A 16,777-nucleotide genomic window follows, 5' to 3' on the forward strand; every position below is an offset into this window, starting at 1 on the left:
TTTGGTCCGAAAGACCAAATTTGGGTATCTGCCGCTCGCCGGATTAACTCATTCCCATAGGCTTCCATTATAAACCGTTATAGTGCAGTGATAATTATTTTCCAGAGAAGTTCACCCCATAGGGTGACTCTAGATTTCCCTATACTTATAATGGGGTTGCGGCGGACGCGCAAGCGCGTCCGCCGCAACCCCAAAATCGCGGCGCTAAGCGTGGTTTTCAGGTCTCTTCTCCATACCTGTGGGTGGGGATGCGCTCCCGTTCGCTGCGGGGCCCGTTAGGCGACCCTTTGGGCGCGTTTCGACATAAAACGGACAATTGCGCGGTCGTGCGGACGATTTGGCGCTACTTTCTTGGGGACCGTGCGTTGCGACAAGGCTCCCGTTCGTTCTAGGACCTGAAATAACGTTCTAGAACAGATTTATACGGTCAAAATGTGCGTTTGCGTAAAAAAATGGCGTAACATTTTTCGCCCAAAAACTGTTAATTGACCATTGAAATTGTATGATCTTAATCGGATTAGCACTTGGACTGCACCACTGGACATCCGTCACTAGATGGAGCTCTAACACTGTCAATTTGTAACAGGGGGTAAATCCGGTTAAAGAGTGAACTATATGCTATATTTTAACAAATGGCATGCACTAACAAATTTCCGTCACCAGGTGGAGCACGGTCAATGGAAATTTGTAATGAGGTTAAATCCGGTTAAGACTGCACTATATGCTACTACTTTACCGGATTAGGGTTGTGCATGCACTAACAAATTTCCGTCACCAGGTGGAGCACGGTCATTGGAAATTTGTAATGAGGGTATATCCAGTTAACATGTGCACCATGTGCTGCTAAATAACCGGATTTACTCATAATGAAGGGACTTTGCTGTATTTTAGAGCTTGGGTCACGTCCACTATCAGAGGTTCGGGCAGTCAGGTGTCTTATGCCCGAAATGACCTCCAGGGGTTATGGCCCATTACCCCCCCCTGACAGTGCTGGACATTATATTTGATTAGCCTCAGATTGATTAGTGTAATTTTCTGACTTTTTTGAAAATTTAATTTTTTGTGAAAATCTCCGCTAAATGAGGGAATAATATGTTAGAGGGCATCCCAGGAGGGTTCCAAATGTGTGGGTAAAATATATATCCCACGAGGGAAAAATTGAAAAAAAGTTGGAAAAAAATTTTTTTGTGTGTCAGACTTCCAGAGAGGGGAACATGTCAGTGCGCGCATCCGATTTCAGTTCCAGAGCGATTCCTCCGATGAGTCCTTGATACTTAGTCGTTTTTGCCAAATTTTTCACTTTTTTGAAAATTTCACTTTTTTGTGAAAACATCCACTAAATGAGGTTCTAATATGTTAGAGGGCATCCCAGGAGGGCTCCAAATGTGTGGGTAAAATATATATCCCACGGGTGGAAAATTGAAAAAAAGTTGAAAAAAAAATTTTTTTGGGACTTTGGAAGTCTGACACAAGTTGAAAATTTTTCTGAGAGGGGAACATGTCAGTGCGTGCATCCGATTTCAGTTCCAGAGCGATTCCTCCGATGAGTCCTTGATACTTAGTCGTTTTTGCCAAATTTTTCACTTTTTTGAAAATTTCACTTTTTTGTGAAAACATCCGCTAAATGAGGTTCTAATATGTTAGAGGGCATCCCAGGAGGGCTCCAAAAGTGTGGGTAAAATATATATCCCACAGGTGGAAAATTGAAAAAAAGTTGAAAAAAAAATTTTTTTGGGACTTAGAAAATTTTTCAACTTGTGTCAGACTTCCAGAGAGGGGAGCATGTCAGTGCGTGCATCCGATTTCAGTTCCAGAGCGATTGCTCCGATGAGTCCTTGATACTTTGTCGTTTTTTCAAAAAATTTCACTTTTTTGAAAATTTCACTTTTTTGTGAAAACATCCGCAAAATGAGGTTCTAATATGTTAGAGGGCATCCCAGGAGGGCTCCAAAAGTGTGGGTAAAATATATATCCCACAGGGGGAAAATTGAAAAAAAGTTGAAAAAAAAAATGTTTGGACTTAGAAAATTTTTCAACTTGTGTCAGACTTCCAGAGAGGGGAGCATGTCAGTGCGCGCATCCGATTTCAGTTCCAGAGCGATTCCTCCGATGAGTCCTTGATACTTAGTCGTTTTTGCCAAATTTTTCACTTTTTTGAAAATTTCACTTTTTTGTGAAAACATCCGCTAAATGAGGTTCTAATATGTTAGAGGGCATCCCAGGAGGGCTCCAAATGTGTGGGTAAAATATATATCCCACAGGTGGAAAATTGAAAAAAAGTTGAAAAAAAAATTTTTTTGGGACTTAGAAAATTTTTCAACTTGTGTCAGACTTCCAGAGAGGGGAGCATGTCAGTGCGTGCATCCGATTTCAGTTCCAGAGCGATTGCTCCGATGAGTCCTTGATACTTTGTCGTTTTTTCAAAAAATTTCACTTTTTTGAAAATTTCACTTTTTTGTGAAAACATCCGCAAAATGAGGTTCTAATATGTTAGAGGGCATCCCAGGAGGGCTCCAAAAGTGTGGGTAAAATATATATCCCACAGGGGGAAAATTGAAAAAAAGTTGAAAAAAAAAATGTTTGGACTTAGAAAATTTTTCAACTTGTGTCAGACTTCCAGAGAGGGGAGCATGTCAGTGCGCGCATCCGATTTCAGTTCCAGAGCGATTCCTCCGATGAGTCCTTGATACTTAGTCGTTTTTGCCAAATTTTTCACTTTTTTGAAAATTTCACTTTTTTGTGAAAACATCCGCTAAATGAGGTTCTAATATGTTAGAGGGCATCCCGGGAGGGCTCCAAATGTGTGGGTAAAATATATATCCCACAGGTGGAAAATTGAAAAAAAGTTGAAAAAAAAATTTTTTGGGGACTTAGAAAATTTTCACACATGTGTCAGACTTCCAGAGAGGGGAGCATGTCAGTGCGCGCATCCGATTTCAGTTCCAGAGCGATTCGCGCGATGAGTCCTTGATACTTAGTCGTTTTTGCAAAATTTCTGACTTTTTGGAAAATTTCACAATTTTGTGAAAACTTCCACAAAATGAGGTTCTAGTATGTTAGAGGGCATCCCAGGAGGGCTCCAAAAGTGTGGGTAAAATATATATCCCACAGGGGGAAAATTGAAAAAAAGTTGAAAAAAAAAATTTTTGGGGACTTAGAAAATTTTTCAACTTTTGTCAGACTTCCAGACAGGGGAGCGTGTCAGTGCGCGCATCCGATTTCAGTTCCAGAGCGATTCGCGCGATGAGTCCTTGATACTTAGTCGTTTTTGCAAAATTTCTGACTTTTTGGAAAATTTCACAATTTTGTGAAAACTTCCACAAAATGAGGTTCTAGTATGTTAGAGGGCATCCCAGGAGGGCTCCAAAAGTGTGGGTAAAATATATATCCCACAGGGGGAAAATTGAAAAAAAGTTGAAAAAAAAAATTTTTGGGGACTTAGAAAATTTTTCAACTTTTGTCAGACTTCCAGACAGGGGAGCGGGTCAGTGCGCGCATCCGATTTCAGTTCCAGAGCGATTCGCGCGATGAGTCCTTGATACTTAGTCGTTTTTGGCAAAATTTCTGACTTTTTGAAAATTTCACAATTTTGTGAAAACTTCCACAAAATGAGGTTCTAGTATGTTAGAGGGCATCCCAGGAGGGCTCCAAAAGTGTGGGTAAAATATATATCCCACAGGGGGAAAATTGAAAAAAAGTTGAAAAAAAAAATTTTTGGGGACTTAGAAAATTTTCACACATGTGTCAGACTTCCAGAGAGGGGAGCATGTCAGTGCGCGCATCCGATTTCAGTTCCAGAGCGATTCGCGCGATGAGTCCTTGATACTTAGTCGTTTTTGCAAAATTTCTGACTTTTTGGAAAATTTCACAATTTTGTGAAAACTTCCACAAAATGAGGTTCTAGTATGTTAGAGGGCATCCCAGGAGGGCTCCAAAAGTGTGGGTAAAATATATATCCCACAGGGGGAAAATTGAAAAAAAGTTGAAAAAAAAAATTTTTGGGGACTTAGAAAATTTTTCAACTTTTGTCAGACTTCCAGACAGGGGAGCGTGTCAGTGCGCGCATCCGATTTCAGTTCCAGAGCGATTCGCGCGATGAGTCCTTGATACTTAGTCGTTTTTGCAAAATTTCTGACTTTTTGGAAAATTTCACAATTTTGTGAAAACTTCCACAAAATGAGGTTCTAGTATGTTAGAGGGCATCCCAGGAGGGCTCCAAAAGTGTGGGTAAAATATATATCCCACAGGGGGAAAATTGAAAAAAAGTTGAAAAAAAAAATTTTTGGGGACTTAGAAAATTTTCACACATGTGTCAGACTTCCAGAGAGGGGAGCATGTCAGTGCGCGCATCCGATTTCAGTTCCAGAGCGATTCGCGCGATGAGTCCTTGATACTTAGTCGTTTTTGCAAAATTTCTGACTTTTTGGAAAATTTCACAATTTTGTGAAAACTTCCACAAAATGAGGTTCTAGTATGTTAGAGGGCATCCCAGGAGGGCTCCAAAAGTGTGGGTAAAATATATATCCCACAGGGGGAAAATTGAAAAAAAGTTGAAAAAAAAAATTTTTGGGGACTTAGAAAATTTTTCAACTTTTGTCAGACTTCCAGACAGGGGAGCGTGTCAGTGCGCGCATCCGATTTCAGTTCCAGAGCGATTCGCGCGATGAGTCCTTGATACTTAGTTGTTTTTGCAAAATTTCTGACTTTTTGGAAAATTTCACAATTTTGTGAAAACTTCCACAAAATGAGGTTCTAGTATGTTAGAGGGCATCCCAGGAGGGCTCCAAAAGTGTGGGTAAAATATATATCCCACAGGGGGAAAATTGAAAAAAAGTTGAAAAAAAAAATTTTTGGGGACTTAGAAAATTTTTCAACTTTTGTCAGACTTCCAGACAGGGGAGCGGGTCAGTGCGCGCATCCGATTTCAGTTCCAGAGCGATTCGCGCGATGAGTCCTTGATACTTAGTCGTTTTTGGCAAAATTTCTGACTTTTTGAAAATTTCACAATTTTGTGAAAACTTCCACAAAATGAGGTTCTAGTATGTTAGAGGGCATCCCAGGAGGGCTCCAAAAGTGTGGGTAAAATATATATCCCACAGGGGGAAAATTGAAAAAAAGTTGAAAAAAAAAATTTTTGGGGACTTAGAAAATTTTTCAACTTTTGTCAGACTTCCAGACAGGGGAGCGTGTCAGTGCGCGCATCCGATTTCAGTTCCAGAGCGATTCGCGCGATGAGTCCTTGATACTTAGTCGTTTTTGGCAAAATTTCTGACTTTTTGAAAATTTCACAATTTTGTGAAAACTTCCACAAAATGAGGTTCTAGTATGTTAGAGGGCATCCCAGGAGGGCTCCAAAAGTGTGGGTAAAATATATATCCCACAGGGGGAAAATTGAAAAAAAGTTGAAAAAAAAAATTTTTGGGGACTTAGAAAATTTTCACACATGTGTCAGACTTCCAGAGAGGGGAGCATGTCAGTGCGCGCATCCGATTTCAGTTCCAGAGCGATTCGCGCGATGAGTCCTTGATACTTAGTCGTTTTTGGCAAAATTTCTGACTTTTTGAAAATTTCACAATTTTGTGAAAACTTCCACAAAATGAGGTTCTAGTATGTTAGAGGGCATCCCAGGAGGGCTCCAAAAGTGTGGGTAAAATATATATCCCACAGGGGGAAAATTGAAAAAAAGTTGAAAAAAAAAATTTTTGGGGACTTAGAAAATTTTTCAACTTGTGTCAGACTTCCAGAGAGGGGAGCATGTCAGTGCGCGCATCCGATTTCAGTTCCAGAGCGATTCGCGCGATGAGTCCTTGATACTTAGTCGTTTTTGCAAAATTTCTGACTTTTTGGAAAATTTCACAATTTTGTGAAAACTTCCACAAAATGAGGTTCTAGTATGTTAGAGGGCATCCCAGGAGGGCTCCAAAAGTGTGGGTAAAATATATATCCCACAGGGGGAAAATTGAAAAAAAGTTGAAAAAAAAAATTTTTGGGGACTTAGAAAATTTTCACACATGTGTCAGACTTCCAGAGAGGGGAGCATGTCAGTGCGCGCATCCGATTTCAGTTCCAGAGCGATTCGCGCGATGAGTCCTTGATACTTAGTCGTTTTTGGCAAAATTTCTGACTTTTTGAAAATTTCACAATTTTGTGAAAACTTCCACAAAATGAGGTTCTAGTATGTTAGAGGGCATCCCAGGAGGGCTCCAAAAGTGTGGGTAAAATATATATCCCACAGGGGGAAAATTGAAAAAAAGTTGAAAAAAAAAATTTTTGGGGACTTAGAAAATTTTTCAACTTGTGTCAGACTTCCAGAGAGGGGAGCATGTCAGTGCGCGCATCCGATTTCAGTTCCAGAGCGATTCGCGCGATGAGTCCTTGATACTTAGTCGTTTTTGGCAAAATTTCTGACTTTTTGAAAATTTCACAATTTTGTGAAAACTTCCACAAAATGAGGTTCTAGTATGTTAGAGGGCATCCCAGGAGGGCTCCAAAAGTGTGGGTAAAATATATATCCCACAGGGGGAAAATTGAAAAAAAGTTGAAAAAAAAAATTTTTGGGGACTTAGAAAATTTTTCAACTTTTGTCAGACTTCCAGACAGGGGAGCGTGTCAGTGCGCGCATCCGATTTCAGTTCCAGAGCGATTCGCGCGATGAGTCCTTGATACTTAGTCGTTTTTGGCAAAATTTCTGACTTTTTGAAAATTTCACAATTTTGTGAAAACTTCCACAAAATGAGGTTCTAGTATGTTAGAGGGCATCCCAGGAGGGCTCCAAAAGTGTGGGTAAAATATATATCCCACAGGGGGAAAATTGAAAAAAAGTTGAAAAAAAAAATTTTTGGGGACTTAGAAAATTTTCACACATGTGTCAGACTTCCAGAGAGGGGAGCATGTCAGTGCGCGCATCCGATTTCAGTTCCAGAGCGATTCGCGCGATGAGTCCTTGATACTTAGTCGTTTTTGCAAAATTTCTGACTTTTTGGAAAATTTCACAATTTTGTGAAAACTTCCACAAAATGAGGTTCTAGTATGTTAGAGGGCATCCCAGGAGGGCTCCAAAAGTGTGGGTAAAATATATATCCCACAGGGGGAAAATTGAAAAAAAGTTGAAAAAAAAAATTTTTGGGGACTTAGAAAATTTTCACACATGTGTCAGACTTCCAGAGAGGGGAGCATGTCAGTGCGCGCATCCGATTTCAGTTCCAGAGCGATTCGCGCGATGAGTCCTTGATACTTAGTCGTTTTTGCAAAATTTCTGACTTTTTGGAAAATTTCACAATTTTGTGAAAACTTCCACAAAATGAGGTTCTAGTATGTTAGAGGGCATCCCAGGAGGGCTCCAAAAGTGTGGGTAAAATATATATCCCACAGGGGGAAAATTGAAAAAAAGTTGAAAAAAAAAATTTTTGGGGACTTAGAAAATTTTCACACATGTGTCAGACTTCCAGAGAGGGGAGCATGTCAGTGCGCGCATCCGATTTCAGTTCCAGAGCGATTCGCGCGATGAGTCCTTGATACTTAGTCGTTTTTGCAAAATTTCTGACTTTTTGGAAAATTTCACAATTTTGTGAAAACTTCCACAAAATGAGGTTCTAGTATGTTAGAGGGCATCCCAGGAGGGCTCCAAAAGTGTGGGTAAAATATATATCCCACAGGGGGAAAATTGAAAAAAAGTTGAAAAAAAAAATTTTTGGGGACTTAGAAAATTTTCACACATGTGTCAGACTTCCAGACAGGGGAGCGTGTCAGTGCGCGCATCCGATTTCAGTTCCAGAGCGATTCGCGCGATGAGTCCTTGATACTTAGTCGTTTTTGGCAAAATTTCTGACTTTTTGAAAATTTCACAATTTTGTGAAAACTTCCACAAAATGAGGTTCTAGTATGTTAGAGGGCATCCCAGGAGGGCTCCAAAAGTGTGGGTAAAATATATATCCCACAGGGGGAAAATTGAAAAAAAGTTGAAAAAAAAAATTTTTGGGGACTTAGAAAATTTTTCAACTTTTGTCAGACTTCCAGACAGGGGAGCGTGTCAGTGCGCGCATCCGATTTCAGTTCCAGAGCGATTCGCGCGATGAGTCCTTGATACTTAGTCGTTTTTGGCAAAATTTCTGACTTTTTGAAAATTTCACAATTTTGTGAAAACTTCCACAAAATGAGGTTCTAGTATGTTAGAGGGCATCCCAGGAGGGCTCCAAAAGTGTGGGTAAAATATATATCCCACAGGGGGAAAATTGAAAAAAAGTTGAAAAAAAAAATTTTTGGGGACTTAGAAAATTTTCACACATGTGTCAGACTTCCAGAGAGGGGAGCATGTCAGTGCGCGCATCCGATTTCAGTTCCAGAGCGATTCGCGCGATGAGTCCTTGATACTTAGTCGTTTTTGGCAAAATTTCTGACTTTTTGAAAATTTCACAATTTTGTGAAAACTTCCACAAAATGAGGTTCTAGTATGTTAGAGGGCATCCCAGGAGGGCTCCAAAAGTGTGGGTAAAATATATATCCCACAGGGGGAAAATTGAAAAAAAGTTGAAAAAAAAAATTTTTGGGGACTTAGAAAATTTTTCAACTTTTGTCAGACTTCCAGACAGGGGAGCGTGTCAGTGCGCGCATCCGATTTCAGTTCCAGAGCGATTCGCGCGATGAGTCCTTGATACTTAGTCGTTTTTGGCAAAATTTCTGACTTTTTGAAAATTTCACAATTTTGTGAAAACTTCCACAAAATGAGGTTCTAGTATGTTAGAGGGCATCCCAGGAGGGCTCCAAAAGTGTGGGTAAAATATATATCCCACAGGGGGAAAATTGAAAAAAAGTTGAAAAAAAAAATTTTTGGGGACTTAGAAAATTTTCACACATGTGTCAGACTTCCAGAGAGGGGAGCATGTCAGTGCGCGCATCCGATTTCAGTTCCAGAGCGATTCGCGCGATGAGTCCTTGATACTTAGTCGTTTTTGCAAAATTTCTGACTTTTTGGAAAATTTCACAATTTTGTGAAAACTTCCACAAAATGAGGTTCTAGTATGTTAGAGGGCATCCCAGGAGGGCTCCAAAAGTGTGGGTAAAATATATATCCCACAGGGGGAAAATTGAAAAAAAGTTGAAAAAAAAAATTTTTGGGGACTTAGAAAATTTTTCAACTTTTGTCAGACTTCCAGACAGGGGAGCGTGTCAGTGCGCGCATCCGATTTCAGTTCCAGAGCGATTCGCGCGATGAGTCCTTGATACTTAGTCGTTTTTGGCAAAATTTCTGACTTTTTGAAAATTTCACAATTTTGTGAAAACTTCCACAAAATGAGGTTCTAGTATGTTAGAGGGCATCCCAGGAGGGCTCCAAAAGTGTGGGTAAAATATATATCCCACAGGGGGAAAATTGAAAAAAAGTTGAAAAAAAAAATTTTTGGGGACTTAGAAAATCTTCACACATGTGTCAGACTTCCAGAGAGGGGAGCATGTCAGTGCGCGCATCCGATTTCAGTTCCAGAGCGATTCGCGCGATGAGTCCTTGATACTTAGTCGTTTTTGCAAAATTTCTGACTTTTTGGAAAATTTCACAATTTTGTGAAAACTTCCACAAAATGAGGTTCTAGTATGTTAGAGGGCATCCCAGGAGGGCTCCAAAAGTGTGGGTAAAATATATATCCCACAGGGGGAAAATTGAAAAAAAGTTGAAAAAAAAAATTTTTGGGGACTTAGAAAATTTTTCAACTTTTGTCAGACTTCCAGACAGGGGAGCGTGTCAGTGCGCGCATCCGATTTCAGTTCCAGAGCGATTCGCGCGATGAGTCCTTGATACTTAGTCGTTTTTGGCAAAATTTCTGACTTTTTGAAAATTTCACAATTTTGTGAAAACTTCCACAAAATGAGGTTCTAGTATGTTAGAGGGCATCCCAGGAGGGCTCCAAAAGTGTGGGTAAAATATATATCCCACAGGGGGAAAATTGAAAAAAAGTTGAAAAAAAAAATTTTTGGGGACTTAGAAAATTTTTCAACTTTTGTCAGACTTCCAGACAGGGGAGCGTGTCAGTGCGCGCATCCGATTTCAGTTCCAGAGCGATTCGCGCGATGAGTCCTTGATACTTAGTCGTTTTTGCAAAATTTCTGACTTTTTGGAAAATTTCACAATTTTGTGAAAACTTCCACAAAATGAGGTTCTAGTATGTTAGAGGGCATCCCAGGAGGGCTCCAAAAGTGTGGGTAAAATATATATCCCACAGGGGGAAAATTGAAAAAAAGTTGAAAAAAAAAATTTTTGGGGACTTAGAAAATTTTCACACATGTGTCAGACTTCCAGAGAGGGGAGCATGTCAGTGCGCGCATCCGATTTCAGTTCCAGAGCGATTCGCGCGATGAGTCCTTGATACTTAGTCATTTTTGCAAAATTTCTGACTTTTTGGAAAATTTCACAATTTTGTGAAAACTTCCACAAAATGAGGTTCTAGTATGTTAGAGGGCATCCCAGGAGGGCTCCAAAAGTGTGGGTAAAATATATATCCCACAGGGGGAAAATTGAAAAAAAGTTGAAAAAAAAAATTTTTGGGGACTTAGAAAATTTTCACACATGTGTCAGACTTCCAGAGAGGGGAGCATGTCAGTGCGCGCATCCGATTTCAGTTCCAGAGCGATTCGCGCGATGAGTCCTTGATACTTAGTCGTTTTTGCAAAATTTCTGACTTTTTGGAAAATTTCACAATTTTGTGAAAACTTCCACAAAATGAGGTTCTAGTATGTTAGAGGGCATCCCAGGAGGGCTCCAAAAGTGTGGGTAAAATATATATCCCACAGGGGGAAAATTGAAAAAAAGTTGAAAAAAAAAATTTTTGGGGACTTAGAAAATTTTCACACATGTGTCAGACTTCCAGAGAGGGGAGCATGTCAGTGCGCGCATCCGATTTCAGTTCCAGAGCGATTCGCGCGATGAGTCCTTGATACTTAGTCGTTTTTGGCAAAATTTCTGACTTTTTGAAAATTTCACAATTTTGTGAAAACTTCCACAAAATGAGGTTCTAGTATGTTAGAGGGCATCCCAGGAGGGCTCCAAAAGTGTGGGTAAAATATATATCCCACAGGGGGAAAATTGAAAAAAAGTTGAAAAAAAAAATTTTTGGGGACTTAGAAAATTTTTCAACTTTTGTCAGACTTCCAGACAGGGGAGCGTGTCAGTGCGCGCATCCGATTTCAGTTCCAGAGCGATTCGCGCGATGAGTCCTTGATACTTAGTCGTTTTTGGCAAAATTTCTGACTTTTTGAAAATTTCACAATTTTGTGAAAACTTCCACAAAATGAGGTTCTAGTATGTTAGAGGGCATCCCAGGAGGGCTCCAAAAGTGTGGGTAAAATATATATCCCACAGGGGGAAAATTGAAAAAAAGTTGAAAAAAAAAATTTTTGGGGACTTAGAAAATTTTCACACATGTGTCAGACTTCCAGAGAGGGGAGCATGTCAGTGCGCGCATCCGATTTCAGTTCCAGAGCGATTCGCGCGATGAGTCCTTGATACTTAGTCGTTTTTGCAAAATTTCTGACTTTTTGGAAAATTTCACAATTTTGTGAAAACTTCCACAAAATGAGGTTCTAGTATGTTAGAGGGCATCCCAGGAGGGCTCCAAAAGTGTGGGTAAAATATATATCCCACAGGGGGAAAATTGAAAAAAAGTTGAAAAAAAAAATTTTTGGGGACTTAGAAAATTTTTCAACTTTTGTCAGACTTCCAGACAGGGGAGCGTGTCAGTGCGCGCATCCGATTTCAGTTCCAGAGCGATTCGCGCGATGAGTCCTTGATACTTAGTCGTTTTTGGCAAAATTTCTGACTTTTTGAAAATTTCACAATTTTGTGAAAACTTCCACAAAATGAGGTTCTAGTATGTTAGAGGGCATCCCAGGAGGGCTCCAAAAGTGTGGGTAAAATATATATCCCACAGGGGGAAAATTGAAAAAAAGTTGAAAAAAAAAATTTTTGGGGACTTAGAAAATTTTTCAACTTTTGTCAGACTTCCAGACAGGGGAGCGTGTCAGTGCGCGCATCCGATTTCAGTTCCAGAGCGATTCGCGCGATGAGTCCTTGATACTTAGTCGTTTTTGGCAAAATTTCTGACTTTTTGAAAATTTCACAATTTTGTGAAAACTTCCACAAAATGAGGTTCTAGTATGTTAGAGGGCATCCCAGGAGGGCTCCAAAAGTGTGGGTAAAATATATATCCCACAGGGGGAAAATTGAAAAAAAGTTGAAAAAAAAAATTTTTGGGGACTTAGAAAATTTTTCAACTTTTGTCAGACTTCCAGACAGGGGAGCGTGTCAGTGCGCGCATCCGATTTCAGTTCCAGAGCGATTCGCGCGATGAGTCCTTGATACTTAGTCGTTTTTGGCAAAATTTCTGACTTTTTGAAAATTTCACAATTTTGTGAAAACTTCCACAAAATGAGGTTCTAGTATGTTAGAGGGCATCCCAGGAGGGCTCCAAAAGTGTGGGTAAAATATATATCCCACAGGGGGAAAATTGAAAAAAAGTTGAAAAAAAAAATTTTTGGGGACTTAGAAAATTTTCACACATGTGTCAGACTTCCAGAGAGGGGAGCATGTCAGTGCGCGCATCCGATTTCAGTTCCAGAGCGATTCGCGCGATGAGTCCTTGATACTTAGTCGTTTTTGCAAAATTTCTGACTTTTTGGAAAATTTCACAATTTTGTGAAAACTTCCACAAAATGAGGTTCTAGTATGTTAGAGGGCATCCCAGGAGGGCTCCAAAAGTGTGGGTAAAATATATATCCCACAGGGGGAAAATTGAAAAAAAGTTGAAAAAAAAAATTTTTGGGGACTTAGAAAATTTTTCAACTTTTGTCAGACTTCCAGACAGGGGAGCATGTCAGTGCGCGCATCCGATTTCAGTTCCAGAGCGATTCGCGCGATGAGTCCTTGATACTTAGTCGTTTTTGCAAAATTTCTGACTTTTTGGAAAATTTCACAATTTTGTGAAAACTTCCACAAAATGAGGTTCTAGTATGTTAGAGGGCATCCCAGGAGGGCTCCAAAAGTGTGGGTAAAATATATATCCCACAGGGGGAAAATTGAAAAAAAGTTGAAAAAAAAAATTTTTGGGGACTTAGAAAATTTTTCAACTTTTGTCAGACTTCCAGACAGGGGAGCGTGTCAGTGCGCGCATCCGATTTCAGTTCCAGAGCGATTCGCGCGATGAGTCCTTGATACTTAGTCGTTTTTGGCAAAATTTCTGACTTTTTGAAAATTTCACAATTTTGTGAAAACTTCCACAAAATGAGGTTCTAGTATGTTAGAGGGCATCCCAGGAGGGCTCCAAAAGTGTGGGTAAAATATATATCCCACAGGGGGAAAATTGAAAAAAAGTTGAAAAAAAAAATTTTTGGGGACTTAGAAAATTTTCACACATGTGTCAGACTTCCAGAGAGGGGAGCATGTCAGTGCGCGCATCCGATTTCAGTTCCAGAGCGATTCGCGCGATGAGTCCTTGATACTTAGTCGTTTTTGCAAAATTTCTGACTTTTTGGAAAATTTCACAATTTTGTGAAAACTTCCACAAAATGAGGTTCTAGTATGTTAGAGGGCATCCCAGGAGGGCTCCAAAAGTGTGGGTAAAATATATATCCCACAGGGGGAAAATTGAAAAAAAGTTGAAAAAAAAAATTTTTGGGGACTTAGAAAATTTTTCAACTTTTGTCAGACTTCCAGACAGGGGAGCATGTCAGTGCGCGCATCCGATTTCAGTTCCAGAGCGATTCGCGCGATGAGTCCTTGATACTTAGTCGTTTTTGCAAAATTTCTGACTTTTTGGAAAATTTCACAATTTTGTGAAAACTTCCACAAAATGAGGTTCTAGTATGTTAGAGGGCATCCCAGGAGGGCTCCAAAAGTGTGGGTAAAATATATATCCCACAGGGGGAAAATTGAAAAAAAGTTGAAAAAAAAATTTTTGGGGACTTAGAAAATTTTTCAACTTTTGTCAGACTTCCAGACAGGGGAGCGTGTCAGTGCGCGCATCCGATTTCAGTTCCAGAGCGATTCGCGCGATGAGTCCTTGATACTTAGTCGTTTTTGGCAAAATTTCTGACTTTTTGAAAATTTCACAATTTTGTGAAAACTTCCACAAAATGAGGTTCTAGTATGTTAGAGGGCATCCCAGGAGGGCTCCAAAAGTGTGGGTAAAATATATATCCCACAGGGGGAAAATTGAAAAAAAGTTGAAAAAAAAAATTTTTGGGGACTTAGAAAATTTTTCAACTTGTGTCAGACTTCCAGAGAGGGGAGCATGTCAGTGCGCGCATCCGATTTCAGTTCCAGAGCGATTCGCGCGATGAGTCCTTGATACTTAGTCGTTTTTGCAAAATTTCTGACTTTTTGGAAAATTTCACAATTTTGTGAAAACTTCCACAAAATGAGGTTCTAGTATGTTAGAGGGCATCCCAGGAGGGCTCCAAAAGTGTGGGTAAAATATATATCCCACAGGGGGAAAATTGAAAAAAAGTTGAAAAAAAAAATTTTTGGGGACTTAGAAAATTTTTCAACTTTTGTCAGACTTCCAGACAGGGGAGCGTGTCAGTGCGCGCATCCGATTTCAGTTCCAGAGCGATTCGCGCGATGAGTCCTTGATACTTAGTCGTTTTTGGCAAAATTTCTGACTTTTTGAAAATTTCACAATTTTGTGAAAACTTCCACAAAATGAGGTTCTAGTATGTTAGAGGGCATCCCAGGAGGGCTCCAAAAGTGTGGGTAAAATATATATCCCACAGGGGGAAAATTGAAAAAAAGTTGAAAAAAAAATTTTTGGGGACTTAGAAAATTTTCACACATGTGTCAGACTTCCAGAGAGGGGAGCATGTCAGTGCGCGCATCCGATTTCAGTTCCAGAGCGATTCGCGCGATGAGTCCTTGATACTTAGTCGTTTTTGGCAAAATTTCTGACTTTTTGAAAATTTCACAATTTTGTGAAAACTTCCACAAAATGAGGTTCTAGTATGTTAGAGGGCATCCCAGGAGGGCTCCAAAAGTGTGGGTAAAATATATATCCCACAGGGGGAAAATTGAAAAAAAGTTGAAAAAAAAAATTTTTGGGGACTTAGAAAATTTTTCAACTTTTGTCAGACTTCCAGACAGGGGAGCGTGTCAGTGCGCGCATCCGATTTCAGTTCCAGAGCGATTCGCGCGATGAGTCCTTGATACTTAGTCGTTTTTGGCAAAATTTCTGACTTTTTGAAAATTTCACAATTTTGTGAAAACTTCCACAAAATGAGGTTCTAGTATGTTAGAGGGCATCCCAGGAGGGCTCCAAAAGTGTGGGTAAAATATATATCCCACAGGGGGAAAATTGAAAAAAAGTTGAAAAAAAAAATTTTTGGGGACTTAGAAAATTTTCACACATGTGTCAGACTTCCAGAGAGGGGAGCATGTCAGTGCGCGCATCCGATTTCAGTTCCAGAGCGATTCGCGCGATGAGTCCTTGATACTTAGTCGTTTTTGCAAAATTTCTGACTTTTTGGAAAATTTCACAATTTTGTGAAAACTTCCACAAAATGAGGTTCTAGTATGTTAGAGGGCATCCCAGGAGGGCTCCAAAAGTGTGGGTAAAATATATATCCCACAGGGGGAAAATTGAAAAAAAGTTGAAAAAAAAAATTTTTGGGGACTTAGAAAATTTTTCAACTTTTGTCAGACTTCCAGACAGGGGAGCGTGTCAGTGCGCGCATCCGATTTCAGTTCCAGAGCGATTCGCGCGATGAGTCCTTGATACTTAGTCGTTTTTGGCAAAATTTCTGACTTTTTGAAAATTTCACAATTTTGTGAAAACTTCCACAAAATGAGGTTCTAGTATGTTAGAGGGCATCCCAGGAGGGCTCCAAAAGTGTGGGTAAAATATATATCCCACAGGGGGAAAATTGAAAAAAAGTTGAAAAAAAAAATTTTTGGGGACTTAGAAAATTTTTCAACTTTTGTCAGACTTCCAGACAGGGGAGCGTGTCAGTGCGCGCATCCGATTTCAGTTCCAGAGCGATTCGCGCGATGAGTCCTTGATACTTAGTCGTTTTTGGCAAAATTTCTGACTTTTTGAAAATTTCACAATTTTGTGAAAACTTCCACAAAATGAGGTTCTAGTATGTTAGAGGGCATCCCAGGAGGGCTCCAAAAGTGTGGGTAAAATATATATCCCACAGGGGGAAAATTGAAAAAAAGTTGAAAAAAAAAATTTTTGGGGACTTAGAAAATTTTTCAACTTTTGTCAGACTTCCAGACAGGGGAGCGTGTCAGTGCGCGCATCCGATTTCAGTTCCAGAGCGATTCGCGCGATGAGTCCTTGATACTTAGTCGTTTTTGGCAAAATTTCTGACTTTTTGAAAATTTCACAATTTTGTGAAAACTTCCACAAAATGAGGTTCTAGTATGTTAGAGGGCATCCCAGGAGGGCTCCAAAAGTGTGGGTAAAATATATATCCCACAGGGGGAAAATTGAAAAAAAGTTGAAAAAAAAAATTTTTGGGGACTTAGAAAATTTTCACACATGTGTCAGACTTCCAGAGAGGGGAGCATGTCAGTGCGCGCATCCGATTTCAGTTCCAGAGCGATTCGCGCGATGAGTCCTTGATACTTAGTCGTTTTTGGCAAAATTTCTGACTTTTTGAAAATTTCACAATTTTGTGAAAACTTCCACAAAATGAGGTTCTAGTATGTTAGAGGGCATCCCAGGAGGGCTCCAAAAGTGTGGGTAAAATATATATCCCACAGGGGGAAAATTGAAAAAAAGTTGAAAAAAAAAATTTT

Source organism: Phyllobates terribilis, unplaced genomic scaffold, assembly GCF_046119375.1.
Source record: "Phyllobates terribilis strain yellow unplaced genomic scaffold, ASM4611937v1 Scaffold_2754__1_contigs__length_108694, whole genome shotgun sequence".
Classification (NCBI taxonomy): domain Eukaryota; kingdom Metazoa; phylum Chordata; class Amphibia; order Anura; family Dendrobatidae; genus Phyllobates; species Phyllobates terribilis.